At 43.9% G+C, this 23402-nt stretch overlaps 1 pseudogene; it reads right to left on the reverse strand.

The window, feature by feature from the left end:
- The window catches only part of LOC129712224 (serum amyloid P-component-like), a 32768-nt pseudogene extending 26544 nt beyond the window's left edge, over positions 1–6224 (reverse strand).
- Between the last annotated feature and the right edge of the window lie 17178 nt (positions 6225–23402).

Below are 23402 nucleotides of genomic sequence, written 5' to 3' on the forward strand. Positions count from 1 at the left end.
CCTGCCATTGTGAAAAGGACCCGTTTACTCCTACTCTTTGCTTCCTGTTTGCCAGCCAGTTCTCTATCCACATCAATACTGAACCCCCAATGCCGTGTGCTTTAAGTTTGTATACTAATCTCTTATGTGGGACCTTGTCGAAAGCCTTCTGGAAGTCCAGATACACCACATCCACTGGTTCTCCCCTATCCACGCTACTAGTTACAGCCTCGAAAAATTCTATAAGATTCGTCAGACATGATTTACCTTTCGTGAATCCATGCTGACTTTGTCCAATGATTTCACCACTTTCCAAATGTGCTGCTATCCCATCTTTAATAACTGACTCTAGCAGTTTCCCCACTACCGATGTTAGACTAACTGGTCTGTAATTCCCCATTTTCTCTCTCCCTCCCTTCTTAAAAAGTGGGGTTACGTTTGCTACCCGCCAATCTTCAGGAACTACTCCAGAATCTAAAGAGTTTTGAAAGATTATTACTAATGCATCCGCTATTTCTGGAGCTACTTCCTTAAGTACTCTGGGATGCAGCCTATCTGGCCCTGGGGATTTATCGGCCTTTAATCCATTCAATTTACCCAACACCACTTCCCAGCTAACCTGGATTTCACTCAATTCCTCCAACTCCTTTGACCCGCGGTCCCCTGCTATTTCCGGCAAATTATTTATGTCTTCCTTAGTGAAGACGGAACCAAAGTAGTTATTCAATTGGTCCGCTATATCCTTGTTCCCCATGATCAACTCACCTGTTTCTGACTGCAAGGAATCTACATTTGTTTTAACTAATCTCTTTCTTTTCACATATCTATAAACACTTTTGCAGTCAGTTTTTATGTTCCCTGCCAGTTTTCTTTCATAATCTATTTTTCCTTTCCTAATTAAGCCCTTTGTCCTCCTCTGCTGGTCTTTGAATTTCTCCCAGTCCTCCAGTATGCTGCTTTTTCTGGCTAATTTGTACGCATCATCCTTCGCTTTGATACTATCCCTGATTTCCCTTGTTATCCACGGATGTACTACCTTCCCTGATTTATTCTTTTGCCAAACTGGGATGAACAATTTTTGTAGTTCTTCCATGCAGTCTTTAAATGTCTTCCATTGCATATCCACCGTCAACCCTTTTAGAATTAATTGCCAGTCAATCTCATACCCTCAAAGTTACGTTTCTTTAAGTTCAGAACCATTGTTTCTGAATTAACAATGTCACTCTCCATCCTAATGAAGAACTCAACCATATTATGGTCACTCTTGCCCAAGGGGGCACGTACAACAAGATTGCTAACTAACCCTTCCTCATTACTCAATACCCAGTCTAAAATAGCCTGCTCTCCCGTTGGTTCCTCTACATGTTGATTTAGATAACTATCCCGCATACATTCCAAGAAATCCTCTTCCTCAGCACCCCTGCCAATTTGATTCACCCAATCTATATGTAGATTGAAGTCACCCATTATAACTGTTTTGCCTTTGTCGCACGCATTTCTAATTTCCTGTTTGATACCATCTCCAACTTCACTACTACTGTTAGGTGGCCTGTACACAACACCCACCAGCGTTTTCTGTCCCTTAGTGTTTCGCAGCTCTACCCATACCGATTCCACATCCTCCAAACTAATGTCCTTCCTTTCCATTGCATTAATCTCCTCTCTAATCAGTAACGCTACCCCACCTCCTTTTCCTTTCTCTCTATCCCTCCTGAATATTGAATATCCCTGGATGTTCAGCTCCCAGCCTTGGTCACCCTGGAGCCATGTCTCCGTGATGCCAACTATATCATAGTCCTTGCTCTTGTAAATGTTGAGAGTAAGACCCATCCTCTTGCATACTTTAATTTCAGCACAGATATTGTGGGCCAAAGGGCCTGTTCCTGTGCTGCAGCTTTGTGTGTACTATGTGATTGACATATGATGAAATCATGGATTGACTGGGCTTATATTCACTGGAATTTAGAAGGATGAAAGGGCATCTTATAGAAACATAAAATTCTTAAGGGATTGGACAGGCTAGATGCAGGAAAATGTTCCTGATGTTGGCGGAGTCTAGAACCAGGTGTCACAGTTTAAGAATAAGGAGTAGGCATTTAGTTAATATTCTTGGCAGGCTCACTCTGTTGGCAGTGCGTCAATGTTCATCGGTCCAGCATGCAACTCGTTACTTGAGACAGTGCAGCTCCATTCAGACCAGGAGAATAGTTCTCTGGAAAACTGCCTTGTACAACATCTGATAGACATTCTGTTCTCAGCATCTCACAATGCATCTGCTGCAGCAAGAAGGGCTGGAATCAACGCCAAGCTCAGACGTGGTGACAAAAGCCTGTTAGAGAGATGGCAGAGTGACAGGCTGTGATTGATGGAGCCAAAGGCAGTGGGCAGGGCACCAGATTCTAACTGATTGGGGAGAATGAACAGTGGAAATATTACAGATTAAAATTAGAATTAGAACCTCCTTCCAGCTATTGATAAACCATTCCTACCGCCTCAGGAGACTGAGTAAATTCGGCACGTCTCCAATGACTCTTGTAAACTTTCACAGATGCACTATAGAAAACATACTGCTGGGATACATCACAGCTTGGTCTGGGAATAGCTCTGCCCAAGGCTGCAGGTAATCGCAGAGTTAAAGATAAAGCCCAGTCCATCACATAAACCAGACTCCCCACTACTGATTCCATCTGCACTACACGCTGCCTCAAGAAACACAATAAAGACTTGTCCCAACCCAGTTATTTCTTCTTCTCCCCACTTCCATCAGGCAGAAGGTACAAGCTGGAAAGTGAGCACCATCAGACTCAGGAAGAGCTTCTTCCCCTCCAGTCTCAGGCTTCTGAGTGACCCTTCTTTCAGCTAAGGTACTGTCCGATTCACCTCTGTCCCATTGCGGTCATTGGACTTTGTCTCTGGAGCTGGTGTGCTTCAATGCTGAGAACTATATTCTGCATTCTGTATCTTCCCATTTGCTCTTCTCAAAAGTGCAGAAGTGAAGATGGTTGAGAGCCTTATGCTCCTATGTGTAAATATCACCAACAATTTGTCCTGGACCAACCACATTAGTTTAGTTTAGTTTAGCTTAGCTTAGTTTAGTTTAGTTTAGTTTCATTTAGTGTTGCGTGTAATGAGGTACAGTGATAAGTTTTTTTGTTGCGTGCCCTCCAGTCAGCAGAAAGACTATACTTTTAGCCGTCTATAATCTACAGATAAAATAAGAAATGCTGTTGTTGGAGAAGAGGCTTAGAGGAGAGGAGTGCCTGCAGATGTTGCAGATGTTGCAGAGTGCATTGAGTACATTGAGTGCTTGCAGATCCACGTCTGGGATCATCATGCAGAAAGTGGCCGGTCTTAGTGCCATCTTCACATTGAAGCTATGGCGAAGCAAGCACATTAATACATCTATTTCCTCAGAAGAATGAGGTGGTTTGGCTTATCTCCAACAACTCTTACTCAATTCTACACCATAGAAAGCATCCTATTGGGATGCACTGCTGCTTGGTTTGGTAACACTCTGCCAAGTCCCCAGGGCACTGCAGAGAGTTGTGGATGTAGTCCCGACCATCACGCAAACCAGCCTCCCCATCCTTCCTCTAATGCGGAAGTGACGACATTGATCATGGATGCTCTGTGGGACCCAGGAGGAGAGGGAAGTATAAAGTCTGCCACTGTCAATGCTGGGTAAAATCAACTCATGAGTCCATCAAATGATCAATTGATTTTATGGAAACAAATACCAGCAGCTTAGAACAACAGACTTTACTGGAATTTTCTTTAGAGACACAGCATGAAAGCAGGCCCTTCGGGCCACCGAGCCCGCACTGACCAGCGATCAACCCTACACTAGCCTACACACTAGGGACAACTTACATTTTTAACGAAACAAATTAACCTGCAAACCTGCACATTTTTGGAGTGCGAGAGGAAACTGGAGCACCCGGAGAAAACCCATGTGGTCAATTGGGAGAACGGGCAAACTCCACACAGACAGCACCCATGTGGTCAGCATCGAAGGTGGGTCTCTAAATTGTAAGGCAGCTGCGCCATCTTGCAGTTGGACTATGAAATCAGCAATACAAAGGTGGACAATTTTATGCTGTGGAATCATCTTGTGGTTTTATTTTGGATTGGTTATTGGATATTTTTCGGGTCTTTTTATTTTGATAAGTTCCTGATTCATTCAGCACAGCACACAATGGCCAACATCACATCACATCACATGCTTATTATTCAGGAAATATTACCTGGCCTTCATTGAACAAAAATTAGTTAACGTTCCCATAACGGCCCGATATCTGAGGAAGGATGTGCTGCCTCTGGAGAGGGTCCAGAGGAGGTTAGCAAGAATGATTCCTGGAATGAGTGGGTTCTCACATGATGTGCGTTTGACAGCACTGGACCTCTGTTCGCTGCTGTTTAGAAAGTTGAGGGAGGGAGCTCATTGAAACTTACAGAATAATGAAAGGCATAGATGTGGAAAGGATGGTGGAAGCATCTATGACAAGAGGTCATAGCCTCAGAATTAATGGGCATTCTTTTAGAAAGGAGGTGAGGAGGAACAACTTTAGTCAGAGGATAGTTCATCTGTGGAACTCATTGCCACAGAGGGCTGTGGAGGCCTTCAGTGGATATTTTTAAGTAAGTAAGTATGTTTATTGGCCAAGTATTCACATACAAGGAATTTGCCTTGGTGCTCCGCCCACAAGTAACAACATGACATATGGTGACAGTTACGAATGACTCTGAAAGGCAGAGATAAACAAATTCTTGATTAGATCGGGTGTCAAGGGTTATGGGGAGAAGGCAGGAAAATGGGATTAGGAGGGAGAAATCAGCCATGATGAAATGGCGGAGTGGATTCAGTGGGCCGATTGGCCTAATTCTACTCCTATAACTTGTGAACTTGCTCCAGCTATTTCAGATAATTGATCCTCCACAACAAAGGTAGCAAACTGACAGTGTTCTCTGGGGTACAAGGTCCAACTTTTTCTTCTTAGACCACTGACTTCTCCTGATTTGAAGAAGGGTTCTGACCTGAAATGTCAGCTTTACTTTTTCTCCAGGGATGCTGCCTGACCCGTTGAGTTACTGCAGCATTTTGTGTCTATCTCCTGTTTTGAATCTTGTTTCACTCTCCACACTCCTTCGTCTCCCCCGGCCACACCACTGTGCGAGCTCCTGGAATACCCGGGCCACAAACAACAGGGTATTGGCATCTGATGATCAGCAGCCAAACACAATGGCTGCTGAAGGCCCTGTAACATTGATCGGCAACGTTGAAGGGTAATCAACTTATGAATAAGTTTAGTTTAGTGTGGAGATACAGCGCGGATACAGGCCCTTCCACCCACCGAGTCTGCGCCAACCAGCGATCCTTGCACACTTACGGTATCCTACACACACTAGGGACAATTTACAATTATACCAAGCCAATTAGCCTACAAACCTGTACGTCTTTGGAGTGTGGGAGGAAACCAGAAGTACTGGAGAAAACCAACATAGGCCACGAGGAGAACATGCAGTCACTGTCCGGTCAATACCTGTTTTCAGGATCAAACGCATGTCTCTGCCCCTGTAAGGCAGCAACTCTAACACTTTGCCACCGTGCCACTCTTTTTTAAATTTATCAAGAAATGTATTCAATTATTAAACAATAATATTGACACTACAATAAAACAAACCAGAACCCACCACCATAATACAATACAAACAAATAACCAAAATAAACTACTATACAACTATGTTATAATCCTTATTGAGGATGCATTCAACCCCCAGCGTTCCCGGAACTCCCCCAGGGTGCCCGTGGACAGGGCATATTCCCTTTCTAACCCCACCCAGGCACGGATGTACCGCCGGAAAAGGGGCAGGCAGCCGGCTCGGGCAGAGCCCTCTTCCGCCTGGTGCTGTGACTCGCGGATGGCCAGACCGTGCCACACTTAGTTAGGGTGTCAGGGATTATGGGGAGAAAGCAGGAGAAAGAAAGATCAGCCATGATTTACTGGCAGAGTAGACAATGGGCCGAATGACCTAATTCTGCCTCCGGAACTTATGAATTTATGAACAAGCACAAACATGGCCAGTGGTACCTGGTCACTGCTTGGTCACTGCTGAGTTGGCCACTGATGGCCAGCGTGAATCGCAGCATCCTACTGGAGCGGGCTGCACTATTCCACACCTGGAACAACAATGCTGATGCCTCCACTGCCGGGATCCAAACCAACACTCCCAGCTTCACACGTCATCGTGGTCTCAGGAAGATGCTGCCTCGAGAAGGCAGTATATATTATCAGGGATTCCCACCTCTTCTCATTGCTTCCGTCGAGCAGGAGATACAGAAGCTTGAGGTCCTTCACGATCAGCTTCAGGAACAGCTTCCTTCCAACACCCAGTTTTAGTTTTTTTTTGTTTTGTTTAGAGATACAGTGCGGAAACAGGCCCTTCGCCCCACCGAGATCGCACCGATCTCTGCAATACTATCCTACACACACTGTAATAATAATAATAATATAATTTACATTTATACCAAGCCAATGAACCTACAAACCTGTACGTCTTTGGAGTGTGGGAGAAAAACCGAAGATCTTGGTGAAAACCCACGCAGGTCAAGGGGAGAACATACAAACTCCGTGACCTTATAATTCCACTTACCTGGTTTTATATTGAGCCCTCGATACCAATCTTCATATTCTAACTGTCAGCCTCAACCTTGGAAATGTCATCTGACAAGTGGAGGGGAATTTCATTCATTCTATTTCCATTTTGTGATAATACTAAATAATCTTGTGTCAGTTTCCACTGCACTCAGCTCAGCTGCAAATGAGCCCCTTATCTATGTCCCTGTGTTGTGGTGGCAGGCAGGGAGCTGTGTTGTGTGAGGAGTGCATATCACAGCCTCTTTGCAAATTGCAATCCAAATGCACCGTCTCCTTTGAAGTTGCAGGCTTGATGGTAAGACATTGCTTCTGGCAGACAAACTCTTCCAATGAAACAGAAACAGATTACATTGGGAAATAAAGAGTGCTGGAGTAACTCAGCAGGTCAAGCAGCATCTCTTGAAGATGTTGATAGATGCAATTTCCAGTCAGAACCCTTCTTAGGTCCCGACTTAAAATATCACCTATCTATGTCTTCCAGAGATGCTGCCTGACCTGCTACGTTACTCCAGCACTGTGTTATTTTTGGAAATCATCATTTGCAGTTCCTTGCATCTCAACCTCAGAAATGGCATCTTTTTAATTTACAGGTTTACTATCTGTAATTATATCTCATGTTTCCAGTATCTGCCTTGTTTCCCAGATTTAACAACTGCACTCCCTTTTAATATCCATTCTATTCTTCATTGCCAACACTGAAGAAGGTCCTCGACCCGAAACATCACCCATTCTTTTTCTCCGGAGATGCTGCCATGTGTCCTGCTGAATTACTCCAGCTTTTTGGGTCGATCACTGATTTCTCCTTTGTACTCTGCAGGCCTTAATCAAGGATGCAATTACTATAATTGGCCAGGAATTAAAATTGGCATCACCACAGGGGAACATGGCAATATTAATTCCCAATCTATAGTTCCTGTATTACCGTGGTCACGTACCTGCACACGGCCTGCTGTTTCTGCACACAAATCGGTAATAATTGTTCCAAATCAAATCATCCATCTGCCTGTTTTTTGGAACAGGCAGAGGATGTAAAATGTTGGTCATTTCATGGAGAGTAAACTGCTTTCTAGCATCTGTTCGAGCATGTTTGCACAGAGCGGAAATTCTCCGCAGCCTGGTTGAATAATGAGACCAATTGACCCCAACAGTGTGACATCTCTTATTGCCGCCTTCACAGAGTCTCACAAATTAACATCACCTGAAACAAAATATGGGCAGTTGCTTTTTTTTGTGATGGATAAAAAATGGTGATGGCGTAATCTAATTTCATGCCAGATGCACACAGCGAGCAGAGTGAGGAGGATTTGAATCTGAACCATGTTTGAACTCAAATTCATCAGTTAGCCTCTTATGCCCGAGTTTAGTTTAAACTTTAGTTTTGTTTAGTTTAAAGGTAAAACATGGAAATAGACCCTTCGGCACACCGAATCTGCGCCAACCAGCAATCTCCATATGCTAGTACAGGTACCATCCTACACACACTACGGACAATTTACAATTTTACCAAAGCCAATCAACCTACAAACCTATACATCTCTTGGAGTGTGGGAGGAAACCATAGCACCCGGAGAAAACACACACAGGTGACGAGAAGAACATACAACTCCATACAGACATCACCCATAGTCAGGATCGAACCTGGGTCTCTGGCGTTGTGTGGCAGCAACTCTACCGCTGCACCACTATGCAGCCCTATTTTACATGCAGTATTTTATGAAGATTTTAAATATCTGCATGCACTTGAAAATGTACTAATGTATGGCAAAATTGGAATGAGGCTTCTAATATAAGTGTTTTGCAGTTTTAATGGACATTGGATACATGGAACATATAACAGTACAGCACAGAAACGGGCCCCTCAGCCCATAATGTTGATGCCAAGCTGAACTGATTTTGCCTGCCTACAAATGATCCATATCCCACCATTCCCTGGATTTCCTTGCTCCTACAAAACGCCACTATCATATCTGCCTCCACACCACCCCAGGCAATGCGGTCCAGACCCCCACCACTCTGAAAAACACTTGCTCTGCACATCTCCATGAAACTTTCCCTCGCTCACATTATAGCTCTGCCTTCTAGTGTTGGACATTTCCAATCTGGGAAAAAGATTCTGGCTGTCTACACTGTCTATGCCTCTCATAATTTTATATACTTCTATCAAGTCTCCCCTCAAACTCTGACATTCCAGAGAAAGCAAGCCAAGCCTGTCCAACCTATCCCTGCAGTAGAAACCTTCTCTGCACCCTCTCCAAAGCTTCCACATCTTTCATGTAATGGGCAACCAGAACTGCATATTATATTCCCATTGCGGCCTAACCAAGGTCCTATAGAACTGCATGATTATTTTCTAACCCTTGTGCTCAATGCCCCTAGCAATGAAGGTAAGCATACCATATGCCTTCTTAGCCACCCTATCTACTTGTGTTAACACCTTTAGTGAGCTGTGGACTTATAACCATATAACCATATAACAATTACAGCACGGAAACAGGCCATCTCGGCCCTACAAGTCCGTGCCGAACAACTTTTTTTCCCCTTAGTCCCACCTGCCTGCACTCGTACCATAACCCTCCATTCCCTTCTCATCCATATGCCTATCCAATTTATTTTTAAATGATACCAATGAACCTGCCTCCACCACTTCCACTGGAAGCTCATTCCACACCGCTACCACTCTGAGTAAAGAAGATCCCCCTCATATTACCCCTAAACTTCTGTCCCTTAATTCTGAAGTCATGTCCCCTTGTTTGAATCTTCCCTAATCTCAAAGGGAAAAGCTTGTCCACATCAACTCTGTCTATCCCCCTCATCATTTTAAAGACCTCTATCAAGTCCCCCCTTAACCTTCTGCGCTCCAGAGAATAAAGACCTAACTTATTCAACCTATCTCTGTAACTTAGTTGTTGAAACCCAGGCAACATTCTAGTAAATCTCCTCTGTACTCTCTCTGTTTTGTTGACATCCTTCCTATAATTGGGCGACCAAAATTGTACACCATACTCCAGATTTGGTCTCACCAATGCCTTGTACAATTTTAACATTACATCCCAGCTTCTATACTCAATGCTCTGATTTATAAAGGCTAGCATACCAAAAGCTTTCTTTGCCACCCTATCTATGTGAGATTCCACCTTCAAGGAACTATGCACGGTTATACCCAGATCCCTCTGTTCAACTGTATTCTTCAATTCCCTACCATTTACCATGTACGTCCTATTTTGATTTTTCCTGCCAAGGTGTAGCACCTCACATTTATCAGCATTAAACTCCATCTGCCATCTTTCAGCCCATTTTTCCAAATGGCCTAAATCACTCTGTAGACTTTGGAAATCCTCTTCATTATCCACAACACCCCCTATCTTGGTATCATCTGCATACTTACTAATCCAATTTACCACACCTTCATCCAGATCATTGATGTACATGACAAACAACAAAGGACCCAACACAGATCCCTGAGGCACCCCACTAGTCACCTGCCTCCAACCCGATAAACAGCCATCCACCATTACCCTCTGGCTTCTCCCATTCAGCCACTGTTGAATCCATCTTGCTATTCCTGCATTTATACCCAACAGTTGAACCTTCTTAACCAACCTTCCATGAGGAACCTTGTCAAAGGCCTTACTAAAGTCCATATAGACAACATCCACTGCTTTACCCTCGTCAATTTCCCTAGAAACCTCTTCAAAAAATTCAAGAAGATTAGTCAAACATTACCTTCCAGGCACAAATCCATGTTGACTGTTCCTAATCAGACCCTGTTTATCTAGATGCTTATATATATTATCTCTAAGTATCTTTTCCATTAATTTGCCCACCACTGAAGTCAAACTAACAGGTCTATAATTGCTAGGTTTACTCTTAGAACCCTTTTTAAACAATGGAACAACATGCGCAGTACGCCAATCCTCGGGGACTATTCCCGTTTCTAATGACATTTGAAATATTTCTGTCATAGCCCCGGCTATTTCTACACTAACTTCCCTCAATGTCCTAGGGAATATCCTGTCAGGACCTGGAGACTTATCCACTTTTATATTTTTCAAAACTGTCAGTACTTCTTTTACTTTGAATCTCATAGTATCCGTAGCTACTCTACTAGTTTCCCTTACCTCACATAATTCAATATCCTTCTCCTTGGTGAATACCGAAGAAAAAAAATTGTTCAATATCTCCCCCATCTCTTTTGGCTCTGCAGATAGCTGTCCACTCTGTCTCTCCAATGGACCAATTTTATCCCTCGTTATCCTTTTGCTATTAATATAGATTTAGAAACCCTTTGGATTTACTTTCACCTTACCAAAGCAACCTCATATCTTCTTTTAGCTTTTCTAATTTATTTCTTAAGATTCTTTTTACATTCCTTATACTCCTCAAGCACCTCGTTTACTTCAGGCTGCCTATAATTATTGTAGATCTCCCTCTTTTTCCGAACAAGATGTCCCTTGAAAACCAGGGCTCTTTCCAATTTTTACTGTTTCCTTTCAATCGAACAGGAACATAAAGATTCTGTACTCTTAAAATTTCCCCTTTAAATGTCCTCCATTTCTCTTCTACATCTTTCCCATAAAACAAAATGTCCCAGTTCACTCCTTTTAAATCATCTCGCATCGCATCAAAGTTAGCCTTTCTCCAATCAAAAATCTCAACCCTAGGTCCAGTTCTGACCCTCTCCATAATTATATTGAAACTAATGGTATTGTGATCACTGGACCCGAAGTGCTCCCCAACGCATACCTCCGCCACCTGTCCTGTCTCATTTCCTAACAGGAGGTCCAGCACTGCCCCTCCTCTAGTAGGTACCTCTATGTATTGCTGCAAAAAACTATCCTGCACACATTTTACAAACTCCAACCCATCCAGCCCATTTACAGAATGTGTTTCCCAGTCTATGTGTGGAAAGTTGAAATCTCCCACAATCACTACCTTGTGCTTACTACTAATATCTGCTATCTCCTTACTTATTTGCTCTTCCAATTCTCGTTCCCCGTTTGGCGGTCTATAATACACCCCTATAAGTGTTGCTACACCTTTCCCACTTCTCAATTCCACCCAAATATCCTCCCTAGATGAGCCCTCCAATCTATCCTGCCAAAGCACTGCTGTAATATCTTCCCTGACTAGCAATGCAACACCTCCACCTCTTGCCCCTCCAATTCTATCACACTTAGACTCCAAGATCCCTCTGCACATAAGTGTCTTGCCATTAGGCCACATTTGAAGTAAAGTGTGCAGTTCTGGTCACCTCATTGCAGGAAGGATATAGAGGCTTTGGGGCAAAAGAGGTTTATCAGAAAGTTGAAAAAGGGTCCAGAAAGCCGGCATCTGTGGTTCCTTTTGCATACAGTTAACGAGAATGCTGGCTGGAATAGTGGGTATTAGCTACCAGGAGAGGTTGGACAAACTTCAATTATTTTCTCTGTAATCTGCACAAACATATCCAGAATTGGTAAGGATGGTCTCTACATCAGTGTTGTCAATAGAATGTAGTTATAGAGTACAGAAAGAGGCCCTTCGGTCCAACGCGTCCCTGCTGACCCTGTCTTCCTTACCACCTACATTTGCCCATATTCCACTCAACCTTTCCCATCGATGATCCTGTCCAAATGTTTTTCAAACGTTGCATTTGCACCTTTCCCCTACCCACTTCCTCTGGTACCTCACCCCGCATACACACCAACCAATGCATAAAAGCCCTACCCCTAGGGTCCCCTTTAAATCTTTCTTCTGTCACCTTAATCATGCAAAATAATAATATTGACCACCACTGCTATGCCGATGACACTCAAATCTATGTAGCGCTATCACCAAATGACTATCGCCCCATAGATCTGCTGTGCCAGTGCATTGAGCAAGTCAAAGACTGGATGTGCCAAAATTTCCTCCAACTAAATAAGGACTTGCCTCAACTTTGACCACTTTTAAAACAAGACTGAAAACTTTTATGTTTACTTTAGCTTTCAGCTAAATCTTAACTACATTGCACTTTTAACTTTTGTACTTTTTATAATGCATTTTTAATTTTGCTTTTCTTTTCTTTTAATTCTTCTATTTTATTTCATTTTATTATTTCATTTTATTGTATAACATGTTTTTATGTGAAGCACTTTGAGTCTGCCTCGTGTATGAAATGTGCTATATAAATAAAGTTGCCTTGCCTTGCCTTGCCTTAAACCTATGCCCTATTGTTTCAGACTCCAAACCCTTGATAAAAGACTGTGACCATCTAACTTATCTATACCCCTCATGATTTTATAAACGTCTAAAAATTCACCCACATTACATCACAGCCTCTACATTCCAGGGAAATGTGTCCCAGCCTATCCAGTCTCTCATTATAACTCAAGCCCTTCAGTCCTGGTTAAATCTGTGCAACATTTCTGCATCATCATGAGCTTAATCATATCCTTCAGTTTCACCCATGTGTTGTACAGCTGTAACATCGTCCCAACTCATTAGCTTTATGCCCCTGTCCCACTTAGGAAACCTGAACAGAAACCTCTGGAGACTTTGCGCCCCACCCAAGGTTTCCGTGCGGTTGCCGGAGGTTGCAGGTGGTTGCCAGAGGTTGTAGGTAGTGGAAGCTGGTAGGGAGACTGACAAAACCTCCAGGAACCTCCGGGAACTGCATGGAAACCTTGGGTGAGGCGCAAAGTCACCAGAGGTTTCCGTTCAGGTTTCCTAAGTGGGACAGGGGCATTACTTAACTTTATTCATCATCGTTGAAAACATTGGCGACACAGTGGTGCTGGTTTCTGACGGGAGCAGTGACGGACGCACCACATATCTCTGTCCTGCAGACTTCCGCCGCTGGAAGTATAGGATTTTGGTGTGTGTTTGCTTTATCATCATTCCTTACCATGCTATATACAACAGTAATCGCAACTTCTACTGAAGTGTAGATGGCTGTTGGCTCGCTAGAAGCTCATCCGCCCTTTTGACTGGTCGTGTTTTTGGTCCTGCTGGGGATCCACAGCCCCCTCCTCACCTGGCAAACAATTTAGTTGCCGACTATCCGACCATGGAGCAGGTAGCACGGGATTACATGGTACCCGTTGCGGGGGGAACTCCCCCGGCCTGACATGTAACTTGTTACTTAACTTGACTTAACTTAACGAAGCTTGGCATGGCCCCTACAACTCCCACCAACTGCTGGAGTTGCACCATGGAAAGCATTTTATCAAGATGCATCACAGTTTGGTTGGTGAACATATCCATCCAAGAGCGCAAGAAATTGCAGTGAATTGTGGACGCAGCCCAGACCATCACACAAACCAACCTCCCTTCTGTTACCTCACGCTGCCTCGGCAAGGCCAGCAGCATAATCAAGGACAAGTTGCACCCTGGCCACTCCCTCTTCTCCCCTCTCCCATCAGGCAAAAGGTACAGAAGTGTGACAAAACACACCTCCAGGTTCAGGACCAGTGACTGCTGACTGGATAGTATGCAACAAAAGCTTTTCACTGTACCTGGATACACATGACAATAAACAAAACTAAACGGAATCAAGAGTCATGAAGTCATGCTGCCACTCTGCAGCAGCGACTGGCAATCAGCCTGACTCGCCCACAGAGGACCGACCCCATTAGGCCCGGCTCGCTTGCCGTGGTCTCCGGTGGGACCTGAACTCGCTAAAAGGCTCGTGGTCAGCGGGAGCGCGCCCGAGAGCTCAGTGGTCGGCAGGATCGGAAACCCGCTTGAAGGCTTGGCAGATGGCGCAACTGGGAGGGAGCTGGAGACCTCAACCGTCAGGAAGGTTGGCTTTTAGGAGGGTGAACCAGCGCCTTCATGGTCGGCTGCAGGAGGCACCCACAGCACACAAAGATGGCCGGACAAGCAGAGGAGAGGGACGTCGGTACATGGGAACTGCTCTAGTGCATCGAGCACACAAGCCGACTGGACTTTGGACTTTGAATGATGGCACCAGTAATGTCGGAGCCCACATGTGTAATATATGCAAAAATAATCTCACTGTGCAGTAGTTGTATGTGTGACAAAGGAAACACTACTGACTAATGGTTACAATTAGTGGTGTGGGGGAGGTGGGAGTGTGTAGGGACTGCGATACATTCACTGTCCAATGATTCCATTGCAATCTCATCATTTTACAGGCAGCATAGAACATAGAACAGTACAGCACAGTTCACATTGTGGCTCCTCGGCCCACAAAGTCTGTGCCAAACATGATGCCAAGTCATTTTTAAAACTGAGGGGCATTGAGGAATATGGACCAGATGCAGGCAAATAGGATGGAATGGGATGGAATACATTACGTTATTGTCACTTGTGACTAGGCACAGTGAAATTCTTTGCTTGCATTCCCAATGTATACAAATAGCGGCCATCTAAGTTGCCCTCCCCCACAGCGGTCCACCCACGCCGAGTCCCCATTGTCCATTGTTCTTCCCCCCCCCCTCGCTCTTTATTAGCGTAGATGTAAATTGCGGTCATCATGGAGGAAGTGGGCCGAAGGGCCAGTGTCTGTGCTGTACATTACTATCATTCTGCGATGGCAGTTAGCAGATATTTCTGAAGCGTTTGCAGCTGACTGCTTAATTACATCCAGTCTCTGGTACTATCTAGGAAGGAATATTGGTTTGCAGGATGAAAGATGATTTTAAAGTCCTTAAATTAAAGCACAGACACTGGAAAGGCAACACTTCAATCTTTCCATTTCAGTTTTGAAACATTCTGGCAATTTCAATCTGGATTATTACCTCTTGGATATTGTTTGGATGTATTGTTCATACAGGAGCAAACGAGACAAGACCAGATGGCTTCAGCTCAAGAGATTTATAGTCATTAAAAGTCAAGAGTCCCCAGAAACTGGATATTTTTAATGTCAGTTTTATTTTGCATAACTGCCATTGTGAAGCAGATGGTGTGAGCTCTCGTTCCCGTGTAGAACAGAAGCCAACTTGAAACCACACCCGACACTTCTGGGTCTATTGACTCAGGAATGGCTACCGTCAATGTGCCACTTCCACTGTCACAGGCATGAACTGGACCATGTAAGTACGACACATGGCCTTCAATGTACAAGCAAGAATTTACAACGTACTATTGGCATTTTGCAGATGCAGATGAACCTACAAACCTGCACATCTTTGGGATGTGGGGGCAACCAGAGCACCTGGAGGACATCCACACAGGGAGAACGTGCAAACTCCACACAGACAACATCTGATGTCAGGATTGAATCAGCCTCTCTGGTGCTGTGAGGCAGCAGTCCTACCAGCGCTGTGAATATGCACTGTGAATGCATATAATATTTTATCCTGGGTAGGGGAATCAAGAACTAGCATAGGTTTAAGGTGAGAGGGGATAAAAGTGGTAGTGGGTATATAGAACAGACTTAGTGGTGCAGCGGTAGAGTTGCTGCCTCACAGCACCAGAGACCCGGGTTTGATCCTGACTACGGGTGATGTCTGTACGGAGTTTGTATGTTGTCCCTGTGACCGCGTGGGTTTTCTCCGGGTGCTCCAGTTTCCCCCCGCACTCCAAAGGTGTGCAGATTTGTAGATTAATTGGTTTCTGTAATTTGTAAATTGTCTCTAGTGTGTATGATAGCACTAGTGTATGGGATCTTCTTCTTATCGAGTCCACACACAAGATTAGAAGTTGTTCAACCGTCCTGTATGGTATGGCTGCCCAGCCTGCGGCTGTCCGTTTTTTCGTCTCTTTTTTTTATTTTTAGTTAGTTAAAGTATTTTTGTTCTGGAGTTCTAGTCTTTTTTATGTGGGGGGTGGGTGGGGGGAGAAGGGGGAAACTACCTTTCAGGGTCCCTACCTGGTCGGAGAGGCAGCTTATTCCGGGCTCCACTGTTGACCCGTCCTTGCGGCCTACCAGCGGGTCTGGAGCGGCGTTTCCTGAGGGGACCGCCCAGAAACTCGGCTTCGGCACCGGCACAGCGCTAGAACGCTATCGCGGAGTGGAACGGGTGATGCCTTGCCCGGGTCGCCGCGCTGGAGGTCCAGCGAGCTGAAGACCGCCGAGAAAAACATTGTGGAGCTGCGGGTTTGTGGGCGGCCAGCTGCGGGCGGCGACGCTGAACTTAATATCGGGAGCCTGGGATCTCTCGCTGAGATCGCCAGTGGTGGAGATCCATCCAGCGCGGCCTTGTTGGCTTCGGAAGAGGCGGTCGTTCCAGGTGGCCCATGCCGCTGAGAGGATTCTCCCGATGCCGGAGCACCATCACCCGGCGAGAACGGCTGGAACATCGGGCCTCCGTAGCGGTGAAAGCGGAGGCCTCAATAGGCCCGACTATGGGTGGACATGGGGATGTGACTGGACTTAATGCCTTCCCTCATAATGGAAACCATTGTGGGGGGACATTTTTATGTTAAATTTCTTTATTATTGTCATGTTTGTATTCTTTTTTTATGTGCTGCATTGGCAACAAGCATTTCACTACACCTAGGTGTATGTGACTAATAAAGAAGCCTTTGAACCTTTGAACCAGAGCTGAACACACTTCTCGGCATCTGCATACAATGGTGTCTGTCTTGCGCTTCTTGTGCTTCTTGTGTGTGGTGGTGGGAAGATTGATCGAAACAGGGCCGTGACGTGAACACTTCTTCCTTGACCCCAGTGTATGGAATGATTGCTGGTCAGCATGAATTCTGTTTCCGCACAGTATCTCTAAAGTCTAAAGACTAAAGAGCCGCCAAAAGAAGTGGTTGTGTCAGGTCCAATAACAACCTTTGGTCAACATGGATGAATTGGGCTTAAAGGCCATGCTATATAGTAGCAATGTTACAAAATTTTGAGATTTTTAAAATCAAGTCTGCAATTTACACATCAGATAAAGCATAAAAATAAGTTTAATTTGACACCTAATTCACTTTCATATCTCAAGTATTTAAAAAGTTTTGGCCATTTTCATACTTGGAAATTAGCATCTTGTTCCCTATTGATTTTCTATGGACATAACAAAAAAGCTGTGATCGTGAACAGTCAAAAGCCCATAACTTTCTTAAAAATTAAGAGAACTGAATGAAATTTTCAGTTATCATAGATTGAAGCATTCTGAAACAAATATAAATAATCTTACTTGGATGACCTGAAATTAAAGCATATAATGGAAGGTTGGTTAAGAAGGTTCAACTGTTGGGTATAAATGCAGGATAGCAAGATGGATTCAACAGTGGCTGAATGGGAGAAGCCAGAGGGTAAAGGTGGATGGCTGTTTATCGGGTTGGAGGCAGGTGACTAGTGGGGTGCCTCAGGGATCTGTGTTGGGTCCTTTGTTGTTTGTCATGTACATCAATGATCTGGATGAAGGTGTGGTAAATTGGATTAGTAAGTATGCAGATGATACCAAGAACGCGCAGGTTTAGAACGTTCACATTGCGGTAGATTTGTGCGCTCAAATGCCCAGAAAAATACTGCGGGATATAATGGGCCCAAAATTAGCTACTCGCAACATTAAACTTTGTATAAAGGGATCTTAAGAAGCCCTTTTTAACGTAAAAATAAATAGCCTACCTTCCGTTTTCCCCTGTATGTAGGTATGTTGCAAAGCGTACCTGAAGCGTCGCTGAAAATCTGCCCCAGCCCGTGTGCTCGATTTTGGCACCGTTTAGAGGGGGGCGGGTTTAAAACGCGATTTTCTCTAGGCTGTTCAAATGGAGTTTGTTCAGCCTAGTTAATTATTAACGAAAATTCGCTGGTAGGTTCCCTCACGTGAGCTATTATTAGTTTTACGAATTTTTCCTAAGTGCTATAGTAGTTTAAAAATTAACCTCTAAACCCCCGACGGCTCGCAACCAGCTGGGTCTATAGAGCAGAAATCTGAAGGGCAGCAGTATATTTTTACATTAAAAAGGGCTTCTTAAGATCACTTTATACAAAGTTTAATATTGCGAGTAGCTAATTTTGGGCCCATTATATCCCGCAGTACTTTTCTGGGCATTTGAGGGCACAAATCTACCGCAATGTGAATGTTCTAAACCAGCACGTTCACAGGATCCCACTAGAAAGCTGATTTAAAATGGACTTTAATTCACAGCAATTGAACACTAAATTCCTTCCATTTGGCCTATAAATTAATGTAAATTAGATTTAAAAATCATGTTTTATATTGAATTATTTGTGAATATTATTTGGACACTTAGGCTATTTAAAAATGTTAATCATTTATTAAGAAATGGATAGATGTTTAGATGGATAGATGTTTAGATTGGTGGCCCAATTATAGGAAGGATGTCAACAAAATAGAGAGAGTACAGAGGAGATTTACTAGAATGTTGCCTGGGTTTCAACAACTAAGTTACAGAGATAGGCTGAATAAGTTAGATCTTTATTCTCTGGAGCGCAGAAGGTTAAGGGGGGACCTGATAGAGGTCTTTAAAATGATGAGAGGGATAGACAGAGTTGATGTGGACAAGCTTTTCCCTTTGAGAATAGGGAAGATTCAAACAAGAGGACATGACTTCAGAATTAAGGGACAGAAGTTTAGGGGTAATATGAGGGGGAGCTTCTTTACGCAGAGAGTGGTGGCGGTGTGGAATGAGCTCCCAGTGGAAGTGGTGGAGGCAGGTTCATTGGTATCATTTAAAAATAAATTGGATAGGCATATGGATGAGAAGGGAATGGAGGGTTATGGTATGAATGCAGGCAGGTGGGACTAAGGGGGGAAAAAAAAAAAAATTTGTTCGGCATGGACTTGAAGGGCCGAGATGGCCTGTTTCTGTGCTGTAATTATTATATGGTTATATGGTTATATCTAGTAATTGAAGTTTGAAATTAACTACACTTGGGTAACTAACTAATTATATGCTTTAATTTCAGGTCATCCGAGTAAGATTATTTTATATTTGTTTCAGAATGCTTCAATCTATGATAACTGAAAATTTCATTCAGTTCTCTTAATGTTTAAGAAGGTTATGTGCTTTTGACTGTCCATGATCACAGCTTTTTTGTAATGTCCATAGAAAATCAACAAGATGCTAATTTCCGAGTATGAAAATGGCCATAACTTTTTTAATACTTGAGATATGAAAGTGAATTAGGTGCCAAATTAAACTTCTTTTTATGCTTTATCTGATGGGATAAATTACAGACTTGATTTTTTAAATCTCAAAATTTTGTAACATTGCTACTGTATGAGATCTGGCCTGTTGTCGGCGGTCGGGGGTTTAGAGGTTAATTTTTAACCTACTATAACAATTAAATAAAGCCCTTAAAACTAATAATATCTCAAGCGAGGGAATCTTCCGGCGATTTTTCGTTAATAATTAACTAGGCTGAAAAACCTCGATTTGAACAGCCTAGGGAAAATCGCGTTTTAAACCCGCCCCCCTCTAAACGGCGCCAAAATCGCACACACGGGCTGGGACAGATGTTCAGAGACGCTTCAGGTACGTTTTGCAACATACCTATATATAGCTAACTACAGCAGATTCACTGGCTCTTCCCTATCTATTCTGTCAGTCACATCCTCAAAGAACATCAGTATGTTAGTCAAACATGTTTCACACTGAGTCGGCTCAATCCAATTCTGAGAAAAAACTGCAGATGCTGGTTTTTCGCTTCCAGTATTTATCAATGATTCAATGGTTCGATTCAATGATTCTTTATTGTCACATGTGTCTTGGTACGGTGAACTGTTTTGTTTTGCATACAACCCAGTAAAATAAAACAGCAGACCTCACTGAGGCAGTACACAAGATTTGGCACGTTTTGGCACCAACAAAGGTACAAAAGTTCACGGAACAGTCCTCTCTACTCCCTGCCGCTGCACATGACTGCAAGCCTCCCTCCCCCTCCCTCGCCAGTCCCACTTTGTTCTCAGCAGCTCCCCCCGCCACCAGGTCTGCCTGCATTCACCGATGGCCTTCCTCGCTCTCACTGGTTGCTCAAAGGTCCTTCCTCACTCTCCGCGGCACGGGTTATGTCGACGCCGGTGACTCAGGGCTGTCGGAGTCTGCGGTCGGCGAGCCGGGACTACCGGGCAGATCCTTCATCCTCGGTGAGCGAGTCCTCAGTCTGCACCGGGCCTGCTGGAAGACTTGGGCCCACTCACCGGGATACTCCAGGCACGGGTATACCCCACGCTTCTTGCTACATCCACTCTGAAGTTGGGTCCTGATCCAAAATAGCACCTTTCCATGGTCTCCAGAGATGCTGCCTGGCCTGCTGAGTTGCTCGAGCATTTTGTGTATATCTCTGCTCAGTTCCATTATTCTTTCCACAGTGTCCTTCATTAGAGATTTCAACTTTGTGTCCACCACAGATGTTACTGGGGTCAAAGAAAAAGAAGAGGCAGGTGAGATTCCGCATCAATAAAAACCAATAGGTCCATTAGAAAGGCTAATCTAGGAGCACTTAGAATTGACGTGCCCAGTCTGGATTGGATGTGTCCTGCACTGCTGAGAGGAGCAAGGGAAGAAATGGCAGCAGTTGTGACCATATTATCCTGAACACCCATAAATTCAGGGGGTGATAGCCCAGGTCTGGAAAATCTTACTGTTACACCCTTCTTCAACAAAGGATGTAACGATCAACCTGGTCAGATTATCCCTAAAGTGGAAAAAGAAATAATCAGAACAGAATTAGCTGTCGCTTGGACGAACACGGGGCAATTAGAGAAAGTCAGCATTGATATGATATAATCCTGGCACACAGAGTTACTCCAGCACTTTGTGTCTTCAATTGGATTAAGCTATAGTCATAAGATCATGTGATAGGCGTAGAATTAGGCCATTCGGCCCATCACGTCTACTCTGCCATTCAATCATGGCTGATCTATTTCTCCCTCCAACCCCCATTCTCCTGCCTTCTCTCATAACCTCTGACACCCGTCACAGAAGGAAGTGCTTGATTCTTTAGTGAATGGGGAAGTGCTTCAAATCAGACTGCTCTGAGGTACGATTGATGAAGAATGGTCATATCTTTCTTTAAGATTTCTGATTAAAGCTACGTTGAAAAAGATTTACTGTCAATTACATTGTTGAATGATGTGTTGGTAGTAAATAAACAGATCATGCAAGATAATGGTTGAGAGGGATATGGGCAAAACACTGGCAGGTGGGATTAGCGTAGAAGGGGCATCTTGATCAGCGTGGACAAGTTGGGCTGAAGGGCCTGTTTCTATGCTGTACTACTATCACTCTAGAAGTTAAAAGCAAATCATGTGTACCAAATTTGATTTATTCTTTGGAAGAAGTCTGCCAGTTTGGAAATTCCATCCAAGCCTGCCCTAACCTTAGGTGACAGTTCCTCCATGATGAACACTGCTGCAAAGGCTTACTGCCTGCTCGCAAACATATTCCCAAACCAGGTCAGGTCCTCCTGCACAAGTTCCAAGTGTGAAGTCAACAGAGTGAAGCCAACAGACTACAGAACGAGGTGTAGAGCCCATACTTGGGGCTTTGGGAAAGATGTGAAGGCTATGACCAGAAACAGCAGTCACAGTTTAAGAATAAAGGGTCGGCCATTTAGGACCGAGATGAGGAAAAACTTTTTCACCGAGAGAGTTGTGAATCTGTAGAATTCACTGCCACAATAGGCAGTGGATGCCAATTCACTGGATGTTTTCAAGAGAGAGTTAGATATAGCTCTTAGGGCTGAAATCAATGAATATGGGGAGAAAGCAGGAATGGGGTACTGATTTTGGATGATCAGCCATGATTCGAAGGGCCGAATGGCCTACTCCTGCACCTATTTTCAATGTTTCTGTGACAATGGGCAGAAGAGGTGTATGCCATTGATTCCAGGCATGACAGACTTTACGTACATGTATATACTAGAGACATTGGGATTGATTCTTGATTCTAAATATGGACGTAAGAAAATCGGATAGAAATGCTAAAATTATCAAGAGCATAGGCAGTGTAGATAGAGAGAAGCTTTTCCTATTGGCAAAGGGGGTCAAGAACCAGAGGAGTGATAATGAAAGTGATTGTCTCTAGTATGAATAAATATGAATGTATTTAATGAAGTGTGTTTGGGGCATGGAGTGTTCAGTTAGTGGGTGTAGCATGGGAAGATTTGACTGCAGTGTTCAAAACGAAACATAGAAAATAGGTGCAGGATTCGGCCATTCGGCCCTTCATACCATTCAATATGATCATGGCTGATCATCCAAAGTCAGTACCCTGTTCCAGCTTTTTCCCCATATCCCTTGATTCCCTTAGTCCTAAGAAGTAAATCTAACTCTCTCTTGAAAACATCCAGTAAATTGGACTCCACTGCCTTCTGTGGCAGAAAATTCCACAGATTCACAACTCTCTGGGTGAAAAGGTTTTTTTCCTCATCTCGGTCCTAAACGGTCTACCCCTTATTCTTAAACTGTAACCCCTAGTTCTGGACTCCCCCAACATCAGGAACAATTTTCCTGCATCTACCCTGTCCAATCCTCTAAGAGTTTTATGTGTAAGTGAGTAAGTAAATGAAAGGAAATCATTTGCAGGGTTCTGGGGAAGGGCGGTAGTGTGGGACTGGCTGGCTTGTTCCTACCTTGGGCTGAAGGGTCTCCTTGTGCCCTCATTGATCTGTGTCATTGATTTAATGCAATGGCCATCCCACACATAACATTGCATAGTAGCAGTTACTGGATGAATGCTGCTTCTAAGATTAATATAGTCTACTTTACTCCTATTATAATCCTTACACATTCATGACCACGCAGCCAAATACCAATTGAATGAATTTACAAATTTGCAGATGACACCACCGTAGTGGGCCGGATATCAAATAATGACCAGACGGCGTACAGGAAGGAAATCGAGAACCTGAAAACATGGTGCCAAGCCAAC

The sequence above is a fragment of the Leucoraja erinacea genome, chromosome 32 (genome assembly GCF_028641065.1).
Source record: "Leucoraja erinacea ecotype New England chromosome 32, Leri_hhj_1, whole genome shotgun sequence".
NCBI lineage: Eukaryota > Metazoa > Chordata > Chondrichthyes > Rajiformes > Rajidae > Leucoraja > Leucoraja erinaceus.